The 12,968-nt window shown below is 42.6% G+C and overlaps 1 protein-coding gene across 1 annotated transcript in view; it reads right to left on the bottom strand.

Moving 5' to 3' along the window:
* The window catches only part of LOC111971005 (1-acyl-sn-glycerol-3-phosphate acyltransferase gamma), a 30,165-nt gene extending 18,459 nt beyond the window's left edge, over positions 1–11,706 (bottom strand). The window contains exon 1 of the mRNA XM_023997803.3: positions 11,497–11,706. The gene's annotated coding sequence lies outside the window, so the exon portion shown is untranslated. The remainder of the gene's footprint in view (positions 1–11,496) is intronic.
* Between the last annotated feature and the right edge of the window lie 1,262 nt (positions 11,707–12,968).

The following is a 12,968-nucleotide window of genomic DNA, read 5'->3' as shown; positions in this document are numbered from 1 at the left end:
CTCAGACCAAGCCTCTCTTCAAGGTTTTGACAGAGAAACAGCTAAATTCATCAGTGGTGTGCAGAGAGACTTCTCTTGAAATTAACGTTAAGAAAACAAAGAGATGGAAATTGATTTCTGAAGGAATAGAACTCCACACCCCTACGAAGATCAATGGGAATCAGTCGATAGAGTGACCACATATAAGTACCTGGGAATCGAAATAGACAAGCTGAAATCCAATGACTGTGCCTTTGCAAAGGTTTTCTTTTTACGCAAACTGAACCATTTTAAATGTTGACTGCCATATCTTACAAATGTTCTATAAATTTTAACAAGGCTAATCTAAAAACAAAACTCCCTAAATTCTATCAGCATATCGATTGTGCATACAGGGCTGTAAAAACCCTGGATCATTGTTATACTAACTTCCGCGACGCATATAAGGCCCTCCCCCGCCCTCCTTTCGGAAAAGCTGACCACGACTCCATTTTGTTGATTCCACCTACAAACAGAACTAAAACAACAAGCTCCCGCGCTCAGGTCTGTTCAACGCTGGTCCGACCAATCTGATTCGACGCTTCAAGACTGCTTCGATCACGCGGATTGGAATATGTTTCCGCATTGCGTCCAACTACAACATTGACGAATATGCTGATTCGGTGAGCGAGTTCATTAGGAAGTGCATTGACGATGTCGTACCCACAGCAACGATTAAAACATTCCCAAACCAGACCGGGATTGACGGCAGCATTCGCGTGAAACTGAAAGCGCGAACCACTGCTTTTAACCAGGGCAAGGTGACCGGAAACATGACCGAATACAAACAGTGTAGTTATTCTCTCCGCAAGCAATCAAACAGGCTAAGTCCCAGTACAGAGACAAAATAGAGTCGCAATTCAACAGCTCAGACACAAGAGGTATGTGGCGGGTCTACAGTCAATCACGGATTACAAAAAGAAAACCAGCCCCGTCGCGGACCAGGATGTCTTGCTCCCAGACAGGCTAAATACTTTTTTGCCCGCTTTGAGGACAATACAGTGCCACTGACACGGCCCGCTACCAAAACCTGCGGGCTCTCCTTCACTGCAGCCGAGGTGAGTAAAACATTTAAACGTGTTAACCCTCGCAAGGCTGCAGGCCCAGACGGCATTCCCAGCCGCGTCCTCAGAGCATGCGCAGACCAGCTGGCTGGTGTGTTTACGGACATATTCAATCAATCCTTATCCCAGTCTGCTGTTCCCACATGCTTCAAGAGGGCCACCATTGTTCCTGTTCCCAAGAAGCTAAGGTAACTGAGCTAAACGACTACCGCCCCGTAGCACTCACTTCCGTCATCATGAAGTGCTTTGAGAGACTAGTCAAGGACCATACACCTCCACCCTACCGGACACCCTAGACCCACTCCAATTTGCTTACCGACCCAATAGGTCCACAGACGACGCAATCGCAACCACACTGCACACTGCCCTAACCCATCTGGACAAGAGGAATACCTATGTGAGAATGCTGTTCATCGATTACAGCTCAGCATTTAACACCATAGTACCTCCAAACTCGTCTCAAGCTCGAGACCCTGGGTCTCGACCCCGCCCTGTGCAACTGGGTCCTGGACTCCTGAGGGCCGCCCCAGGTGGTGGGGTAGGTAACAACATCTCCACCCCGCTGATCCACAACACTGGGGCCCCACAAGGGTGCGTTCTGAGGCCTCTCCTGTACTCCCTGTTCACCACCACTGCGTGGCCATGCACGCCTCCAACTCAATCATCAAGTTTGCGAGGACACTACAGTGGAGGACGTTGAAACCAACAACGACGAACGGCCTACAGAAGGAGTGAGGCCCTCGGATGTGTGTAGCAGAAAATCCTCCACACCAACGTCAACAAAACAAAGGAATGATGTGGACTTCAGGAAACAGCAGAGAGCACCCCCCTCATCCACATCGACGTCAGTAGTGGAGAAGGTGGAAAGTTTTAAGTTCCTCGGTGTACACATCACGGACAAACTGAATTGGTCCACCCACACAGACAGCGTTGTGAAGAAGGCGCAGCAGCGCCTCTTCAACCTCAGGAGGCTGAAGAAATTCGGCTTGTCACCAAAAGCACTCACAAACTTCTACAGATGCACAATCGAGAGCATCCTGTCGGTCGTATCACCGCCTGGTACGGCAACTGCTCCGCCCACAACCGTAAGGCTCTCCAGAGGTGAGTGTGAGGTCTGCAGAACGCATCACCGGGGGCAAACTACCTGCCCTCCAGGACCCTACACCACCCGATTCACAGGAAGGCCATAAAGATCATCAAGGACAACAACCACCCAGGCCACTGCCTGTTCACCCCGCTATCATCCAGAAGCGACAGGTCAGTACAAGGTGCATCAAAGCAGGGACCGAGAGACTGAAAACAGCTTCTATCTCAAGGCCATCAGACTGTTAAACAGCCACCACAACATTTAGCGGCCGCTGCCAACATACTGACTCAACTCCAGCCACTTTAAAAATGGGAATTGATGGAAATTATGTAAAAATGTACCACTAGCCACTTTAAACAATGCCACTAATATATATTTTACATACCCTACATTACCCATCTCATATGTATATGTATATACTGTACTCTATATCATCTACTGCATCTTGCCATCTTTATGTAATACATGTACCACTAGCCACTTTAAACTATGCACTTTATGTTTACATACCCTTCAGTACTCATCTCATATGTATATACCGTACTCTATACCATCTACTGCATCTTGCCTATGCCGTTCTGTACCATCACTCATTCAATATCTTATGTACATATTCTTTATCCTTTACACTTGTGTGTATAAGGTAGTAGTTGTGGAATTTGTTAGGTTAGATTACTTGTTGTTATTACTGCATTGTCGGCAATAGAAGCACAAGCATTTCGCTACACTCGCATTAACATCTGCTAACCATGTGTATGTGACTAATAAAATTTGATTTGATTTTAAATCTGTCCTGCAGAGTGTGCTGTCCTTTGGTCTGATATGCGTGTTTGGAAACATGCGAATGCAAGACCAAGTCAAACTTCAGCGCTTGATTAGGACGGCAGGAAGGATAATTGGTATAGATCATGAATCAGCCACCAACCTGTACACAAAACTCATCCTCCTAAAACTTGACAGCATTTTACAGGACAGTACTAATCCCATTCACTCAAAATTCAGTCACAGCAGCAGCCGGACAAGGGGAAAGAGACTTCTTCAAAAGAAAATCAAAACAGAAAGAAATGGGGAATCTTTTATTCCAACAGACAATAAATAGTCTGTTGATCCCTTAAGTACACAACATATTGCAATTTTATTGAAATGTGTAGCTATTGCACTTTAAATGAATTATATTGTTTTATGTACGTCTTTTTAGGCACATGACCAAATTAATTTCCACCTGGTGGGAGAATAAACCTGATCTGAATAAGTAAATGCCACAGGCAGTGACTAAATCCAATTCATATTCTAGACAACATAATTTCACAGTTCCACATTACGTCTTCCTCTATAAGTGACGTTTCACCCTTCTCTCCCCATCCAAGAGCAAACATGGCTTCTAAATATCTCTGGCATTCCAAGCAGTGGGGAAGAGGGTGGGTTTCAAACGTGTTGAATGCTGTGGAGTGTGGAAAAACAATATCACTATGTATCCTAAATGGTATTTCTACTGACAAAGATATTCCTAACAAACACATTTGTTAGTCAACTCCTCTTTAGAGGAACAAGGACTATATAATTATATGACCCACTGGCACTAATTACAAGGTTAACCAAATTTACAAGGTTAAGTTATCTGAATTTATTATGGCAACATGCAAATCTGCAAACTCCTGAAAACATCTATGCAACCAGACAATGTGAAAGATTAGGTATAAAGGCTTCAAATTAGAAGTACACATAGTGTGAGATTGAGACGTTTTATGAGATTAGTATGGAATGACGTTTGGGTCTTTGCGTGTCATAAAAGATACGTCAAATAACACTATTTGACACACCAAATAAACTTGTTGACCAATCAGGACTTTAATATGACTGCACGTCACATAATAATTTAACACGTTCATAATTGTTTTATGTCGTTATTACACATTGATTACAACATCACTCGTATTTCATATGTCACAGCGATTCACCGACACGTGCTCTGATGCTGATAAAGTTGTCTCTTGCACCTGCCGCACGAGACAGACACACTTCCCCAAACTCTGGCACAGTACTGGGCAGAAAAAAAGCTAACTAGCTGATGGATGCAAACAATGTTCTCCCCCCCGAAACATTGTATAGTTAGCTAGCTAACCATCTAGATAAGTGTCATCATCTTAAAATACCCCTAATTTATAAAACAAATCGTATTTGTTTGATGATGGTCGGACCCGGTCAAGCCACACTAGCGAGATTAAGCTAGCTCGCTGCTTATAACGCTAGTTCGGGGCAACAGTGCTAGGTAGCTGACTAGCTTGTTTAGTTTGTTAGCTAGTTATTTTCATGAACTGAAGTTCGATTTCAATAGAACAACAAGTGGCTGGCTAGCTAATACGTAGTCACATATATTCCTAAATCATTGCTAAGAATATTGAAAATGATTGCAGTTTCTGATTATTTTTCCTGGCTGGTTGTATTGGTTCTAGCTAAGTACCAGGCTAAAGCTACTTAGCTAGCTATCCCAGAAGTTGCTAATAATATCTGTATCAAAGACATTTGTGATTGACTTTGTCATACTGCAAACCGAAGTCAACGCAGTAGGGAGACAGCCTACCTCCAGTTTCCAAACTGTTATCAACGTTGACAAAATGCTTGATTATTATTCTGTATTTCGACTAGCTAGGATTAAATCAGGTAAAACTGCTTGGGATGTGGTTGGCAGGCAGACAGAACCAGCAGGATTAATCAGGTGAAACTGCTTGGGATGTGGTTGGCAGGCAGACAGAACCAGCAGGATTAATCAGGTGAAACTGCTTGGGATGTGGTTGGCAGGCAGACAGAACCAGCAGGATCACCATCCTTTCTCCCCTGCCTCTGGGATGGTTGCATGTCGGGGAAAATGTCGGACAACCTAGCGAACATTTGTGATTCTGCTTGTTCTTTTAAATGCTCACACATGTTTTTTCATTCGGTCTAACAAATAATGGCTTATTACCAACGCAGTATTGTAAACACATTGTGGCCGGTGTGTGTGCGCTTCTTTGTAGCCCAATTGTTTTTTGATTGTTTTACAGTATTGACAGTGCTACTGACCTTAGGTGGTGGCACTTGGCTTAGTTGCGCATGCAAATTCAGCACGCACAACATTGTATAATAGAATTTGGCTAATTGGCGCATCAAATTAAAAGCTTATTTGATGTCGTCTTTTTTGACACGCAAAGACCCAAACGGCGTCCATAAATACGTGTTGGAGTTTGAGGCAGTGTTGTCAACTCCTCAGTAAGGAAAGTAGCTATTGGCTGTCCCAAAAGTCGCTAAATGACGTCATCACCTAATTTGCATAATTGGCCATGTGCATGTAATTGTGATGGACTTTGTAGAAGAGAGGAATAACGTCGTGGGAGAGACAAAAAGTCAATCAGCATCCAGGACCCAAACTACCTGGGGTGTATTCATTACTGCCCTTTTTGTCATTGTGCTAGCTAGCAGTAGTCACAGCAGGCATTATAGATTGGCACATTGTGGCTGTGGTAACTAGTAAAAACCACACAAAGTCAAAATGGCCCATCTCGTAAAAATTCATGAAAACAAAAATGTGCTTTTTGGTCTTAATTTAAGGTTATGGTTAGGCATAATGTTAGCAGTGTGGTTAGGGTTAGCTTTAAAATCAGATATTAAGAAATGGTAGAAATAGGCGGGGTTTATGACTTTGTGGCTGTGGTAACAAGTGACGACACGTTGTGTTCAACAACAAAAGAGCTGATTGGCTGACACTGCCATTCCAAAATTGCTGCGGTGGCTACTACAAGCTAGCATGAGGACGAAAAGAGCTGTTTAACCTGGAAAACTAGCAGTATTTTAAACTTTTAGATGGAGCAGTGTTGATAAAAGTAAAACCTGGAGTACAGAGGCATATCCCATCCCTGCATTACGGTACATTTTCCGACCCATATCTCGCACCGGCTCCACTGTGTCTTAATGTAACCAGGATCGCATTCTGACCCCAGTGCAGCTCAGTGTAAACAAGCGTAACGGTCGGTATCTTCCGGCAAGCTACTGGGCATGAGAAATGGTGGTGCAGCGGTCTAAGGCACTGCATCTCAGTGCAAGAGACGTCACTACAGTCCCTGGTTCGATTCCAGGCTGTATCACATCCGGCCGTGATTGGGAGTCCCATAGGGCGGCGCACAATTGGCCCAGCATCGTCCGGGTTTGATCGTCATTGTAAATAAGAATTTCTTCCTAACTGACTTGCCTAGTTAAATAAATAACAATATATTTTTTAAATGACCTAGATGTTGATTGACTAGTAGGCGGCATTCTGCCTTCTTCCTACAGTTTTCAGCCATTGGCTTCACCCACCACTCTCATGTCAACTACAATCTGTGTTTTAACGTTTAGAAACGTCCATAATCATCGCTTGCGATACTGCTTTCGAAATACATGGCCCTTATCTTTCATCAGCAAGAAAGAATCCTTCAAATAAAAGATACACTTACTGTAGCAGTTTTGCACAGATCCATACCAGCTAAGAGTGCCTCCATCCGATGGAACTACACTTCCACTACACTTCCCAAGTTACGCTTACACACAGTTGTTCAGAGCATGCTAGATAGCTTAAAACTTCTTATGGCTGGGGGCAGTATTGAGTAGCTTGGATGAATAAGGTGCCCAGAGTAAACTGCCTGCTACTCAGGCCCAGTTGCTAATATATGCATATTATTAGGATATTTGGATAGAAAACACTCTGAGGTTTCTAAAACTGTTTGAATGATGTCTGTAAGTATAACAGAACTCATATGGCAGGCAAAAACCTGAGAAAATCATTAGTCTATAAATTGTGCATTTAGACTGTGAAATACTTGAATGAATGAAACTAAAAATGCCTTACTAGGCTCAGTCTACAGAGTCTGTGGCTTCAGGCTTATGAGATGGTGCCTGGAGAGCAGGCCAGCAGCGGAGAACACCCTCTCGGCGCAGTGTGGTGCCAGGACAACAACCTCTCCCTCAATGTGAGCAAGACATTGCACAAGGAGCTGATTGTGGACGGGGCTGTAGTGTAGCGGGTCGAGAGTTTCAAGTTCCTTGGTGTCCACATCACCAACGAATTATCATGGTCCAAACACACCAAGACAGTCGTAAAGAGGGCACGACAGCACCTTTTCCCCCTCAGGAGACTGAAAAGATTTGGCATGGGTCCCCAGATCCTCAAAAAGTTCTACAGCTGCACCATCGAGAGCATCCTGACCGGTTGCATTACAGCCTGTTATGGAAACTGCTCGGCATCTGACAGTAAGGCGCTACAGAGCGTAGTGTGTACGGCCCAGTACATTACTGGGGCCAAGTTTCCTGCCACCCAGGAGCTATATAATAGGCGGTGTCCGAGGAAGGGCCAAAAAAATTGTCCGAGACTCCAGTCACCCAAGTCATAGACTGTTTCCTCTGCTACTGCACGGCAAGCGGTACCGGAGCGCCAAGTCTAGGACCAAAAGGCTCCTTAACAGCTTATATCCTTAAGCCATAAGACTGCTGAACAATTAATCAAATGGCCACCTGATAATTTACATTGACCCCCCCATTTCTTTTTAACACTGCTGCTACAGGTGCTTTATTATCTATGCTGTCACTTCACCCCCAACTACATGTACAAATTACCTCGGATAACATGCACCCCTGCACATTGACACGGTACCGGTACCCCCTGTATATAGCCTTGCTATTGTTATTTTATTGAGTTACTTTTTATTATTTTTTACTTTAGTTTATTTGGTAAATATTTTCTTGGTAAATATTTTCTTAACTCTTCTTGAACTGCACTGTTAGTTACGGGCTTGTAAGTAAGCATTTCACAGTATGGTCTACTCTTGTTGTATTCGGCGCATGTGACAAATACAGTTTGATTTGATTTACAGAGAGTGTTTTTTCCCTTTTCTATAGGTGGGCCTAAAGATTTTTAGGCTAAATAACCCTATAAAACAGAAAGCTCCTTGAAAGAGGTTTTTAGTTTATAAATCCTTGGATACAATGCCAGTTAGCTACCCACCTTGTTCCTTTCTGTTAGCATGTGCATGGCCGATTAATTAGGGCTGATTTCAAGTTTTCATAACAATCGGCAATCTGCATTTTTGGATGCCAATTATGGCCGATTACATTGCAATCCACGAGTGCACTGTTATGCGAGTGCAGCAAGGAGCCAAGGTAAGTTGCTAGCTAGCATTAAACTTATCTTATAAAAAACAATCAATCTTCACATAATCACTAGTTAACTACACATGGTTGATGATATTACTAGTTTAACTAGCTTGTCCTACATTGCATATAATCAACGCAGTGCCTGTTAATTTATAATCGAATCACAGCCTACTTCAACTTCGCCAAACAGGTGATGATTTAACAAAAGCGCATTCGCGAAAAAAAGCACTGTTGTTGCACCAATGTACTTAACCGTAAACATCAATGCCTTTCTTAAAATCAATACACAAGTATATATTTTTAAACCTGCATATTTAGTTCAATTAAATTCATGTTAGCAGGTAATATTAACTAGGGAAATTGTGTCACTTCTCTTGCGTTCAGTGCAAGCAGAGTCAGGGTATATGCAGCAGTTTGGGCCGCCTTGCTCGTTGCGAACTGTGTGAAGACCATTTCTTCCTAACAAAGACCGTAATTAATTTGCCCGATTTTTACATAACATTGAAGGTTGTACAATGTAACAGCAATATTTAGACTTAGGGTTGCCACCCGTTCGATAAAATACGGAACGGTTCCGTATTTCACTGAAAGAATAAACGTTTTGTTTTCTAAATGATAGTTTCCGGATTTGACCATATTAATGACCTAAGGCTTGTATTTCTGTGTGTTTATTATATTATAATTAAGTCTATGATTTGATATTTGATAGAGCAGTCTGACTGAGTGGTGATAGGCAGCAGCAGAATCGTAAGCATTCATTCAAACAGCACTTTCCTGCGTTTGCCAGCAGCTCTTCACAATGCTTGTTAATGACTTCAAGCCTATCAACTCCCGAGATTAGGCTCGCAATACTATAGTGCCTATAAGAACATCCAATAGTCAAAGGTATATGAAATACAAGTGGTATAGAGAAATAGTCCTATAATTCCTATAATAACTACAACCTAAAACTTAGACTCAAGACTCATGTTAAAAGGAACCACCAGCTTTCATATGTTCTCATGTTCTGAGCAAGGAACATAAACGTTAGCTTTTTTACATGGCACATATTGCACTTTTACTTTCTTCTCCAACACTTTGGTTTTGCATTATTTAAACCAAATTGAACATGTTTCATTATTTAGAGACTAAATTGATTTTATTTATGTATTATATTAAGTTAAACATAAAAGTGTTCATTCAGTATTGTTGTAATTGTCATTTTTACAAATATAAACTCAACAAAAAAAGAAACTGCCCTTTTTCAGGACCCTGTCTTTCAAAGATAATTCTTAAAAATCCAAATAACTTAACAGATCTTCATTGTAAAGGGTTTAAACACTGTTTCCCATGCTCATTCAATGAACCATAAACAATTAATGAACATGCACCTGTGGAACGGTCGTTAAGACACTAACAGCTTACCGATGGTAGGCAATTAAGGTCACAGTTATGAAAACTTAGGACACTAAAACAGGCCTTTTACTGACTCTGAAAAACACAAAAAGAAAGATGCCCAGGGCCCCTGCTCATCTGCGTGAACGTGCCTTAGGCATGCTGCAAGGAGGCATGAGGACTGCAGATGTGGCCAGGGAAATAAATTGCAATGTATGTACTGTGAGACGCCTAAGACAGCGCTACAGGGAGACAGGACGGACAGCTGATCGCCCTCGCATTGGCAGACCACGTGTAACAACACCTGCACAGGATCGGTACATCCGAACATCACACCTGCGGGACAGGCACAGGACGGCAACAACTGCCTGAGTTACACCAGGAACGCACAATCCGTCTATCAGTGCTCAAGACTGTCCGCAATAGGCTGAGAGAGGCTGGACTGAGAGCTTGTTGGCCTGTTGTAGTAAGGCAGGTCCTCACCAGACATCACCGGCAACAACGTCGCCTATGGGCACAAACCCACCGTCGCTGGACCAGAACAGAACTGGCCAAAAATGCTCTTCACTAAAGAGTTGCGGTTTTGTCTCACCAGGGGTGATGGTCGGATTCGCGTTTATTGTCAAAGGAATGAGCGTTACACCGAGGCCTGTATTCTGGAGCGGGATCGATTTGGAGGTGGAGGGTCCGTCATGGTCTGGGGCGGTGTGTCACAGCATCATCGGACTGAGCTTGTTGTCATTGCAGGCAATCTCAACGCTATGCGTTACAGGGAAGACATCCTCCTCCCTCATGTGGTACCCTTCCTGCAGGCTCATCCTGACATGACCCTCCAGCATAACAATGCCACCAGCCATACTGCTCGTTCTGTGCATGATGAGCCTATATTTTACTAAAATCCCTTATGGGAAAAATGAATGGTGGAAAAACAATTGGAACCATTTCTTGTTTGACCTGGTACTCTATAGCAGCACACAAGTAGCCTACAAAAATATGTAATAACAAAAAAATATTTAAAAAATACAAAGATTTTAAAAATCCTACAAAAAAACAAAAATGTCAAGTAAAAATAAAAATGTCAAAAAAGTAGCCTACAAATGCATGATGGGCAGGCACACCGACAGTGTTATTGCACAAAATGGTATGCACTATCATCTGAATATGTGAACAACAAAAGTTCAACATTCAGCTTCTACCTTCCATTTCTGTCAAGCCGTCTACGCCTACAGTTTGATGCATATGTTCAATAAATCCAATGTATGCGCCACACAGAACGTACTACAACTGCCTCTGCAACGCAATGCTGCAAGGCAAACGCAGCGTGCCATTGGAAATGAATGTACTACTGGTACCAAAATGCAAAACACTCAGTGTGATAGAGGCGTGAGCTCTGGAGAAGGCCGAAGCTCCAGCCTTGGGAAACTCGTTCTGCGCTCCAGTCAAATTGGGCACATACTGTGGTCATAACTCCCAACCCACGAAGGCATGTCTGTGCCAATACATTGTGTCCAGACTGCTACGCAGTGATATGTTAAATTAGGTGGCACGTTAGCTGGCTTCTGCAGTGGTTTTAGCAATCTAGTTAACCAGGGGTGTATTCATTACGGAAACCGTTTACCGTTTAACAACCAAACGGAAACAAACAGAACGAAATGAGGAGGGACCTACCTGCATTTGTCCAATAGAAACCCTGGTTTAGGTTTTCCGTCTGAGTAAACGTTTTGCAACAGAATCGACGTAAAGATTATTTACACCCCTGCTAACTTGGATAGCATTTTAGCTAGCTAACGTTACCTGATTTCTGGATCCCGACGACGAGTAATGTTACCAAACAGGTCCAACGCGTTGGTTTTCAACTCAACACATAAATAACATTGGTGTCTTTGCACCACAGAGTCATAGACGCATTTATTTTTCAATATAAAGGTTTATCTTTTAGCTAGCTAGCTACATCCTTCTGTGAAATATGCAACTTCCTGTCTATCCAACCACAAACTCTGTCCCCCTGGAAACAATGCATAACAATAAATAGTATCTATTATATTTCCAAGATAATCGAGTGACCGCTCTAACAATGGTAATACATGTCCTCAAAGATGGAAGGCAGGCGGGAGGTGGCGAGATCAGGTGGGACCATTCTAGCCAATGAGAGGCCAGATACGCGTGTGCACAACTGTCACAACTCGGATATAAAATTGATGTTTTTTCTGCCGAAATGCTACGTGCATCCAATTATATCAGTGCACCCGTAACAACCTAACCATTACCAAACTTATATTGGATCAAATAAGCCTCACGTAGCAAATTCATTGTTTTTTTGTTGACCAAATTCGACTCTCTCATTGACCTCTTTGGCAAAGAGTAAAGACTCTCGCTTTGCCTCTTCCTCTCTGATAACAAGCCAGCGTTCCCATTATGTCCCCTCTCTCCCAACACCTGTGACTGAATTGTAGTGCAGGTAGATATCCCTGTGACTCTTTTCATTCTGAATATGTTAAGGGTTGTACCTACCTTGAACTTGTGAATTCAGATCATGAATTATTTTTGCCAGTTCAGTCAAGGGTGACCACAGAGTTATGTCATTATATTGGTTTCCATGGCAAAATGTTCTGATTTTAAATGTTTTCCACAAGCTGTTTATGTGTTTTGTGTCTTATAATAACTGAGGCATACACACATGAAACATTTATGAGCATTAATTGACAGCCCCATGCAGTGAGAGGGAATGCAGTTTTCAGCAGACAGTACTGATGACCCTCCAGAAAGTAGGTGTGAAGGCAGTGCTTGACTTGGGCAGGACCTCACACTGCCAAAGGAGCTAAGTACCGGCACCTCAAATGTTCTACTGCTTGAGCTCCTGTTCCTCTTATATAATATTATCTCAAAAGTATTGTGGAGCTCCTGCAACTGTATATAAACAGTACCGGCACCCAAAATGAGTATCGGCACCTATTTAAGTCCAAGTCAAGCACTGCCTGTAGGTATCATCTTAGGTATTCTAACTCTGTGCAAACTGGTATACCTGTGATCAGTTGAGTATAGGTAGACAGCATATGTGAGTATGATTATTCATTGACCATGCCATACAGATATACAGAATACAGTTTTCGACAAGCACCCTACCAGTGTCAATGAAATGGTCAACCTTTCTTTGTCTGCTGTATTAGAGGAAATTAATATTCATATTAGTTGCTTGTAGTAAAGTGTCCCCTGATAGGCATGCATTACCCGACATTGCAGGTAGATATTGAATGTACAAAATGCAA

This window comes from Salvelinus sp. IW2-2015, linkage group LG12, assembly GCF_002910315.2.
Source record: "Salvelinus sp. IW2-2015 linkage group LG12, ASM291031v2, whole genome shotgun sequence".
Taxonomy (NCBI): Eukaryota; Metazoa; Chordata; class Actinopteri; order Salmoniformes; family Salmonidae; genus Salvelinus; species Salvelinus sp. IW2-2015.
Note: the sequence above shows the minus strand (reverse complement) of the source record. Positions and strands in the feature narration are given on the sequence as shown.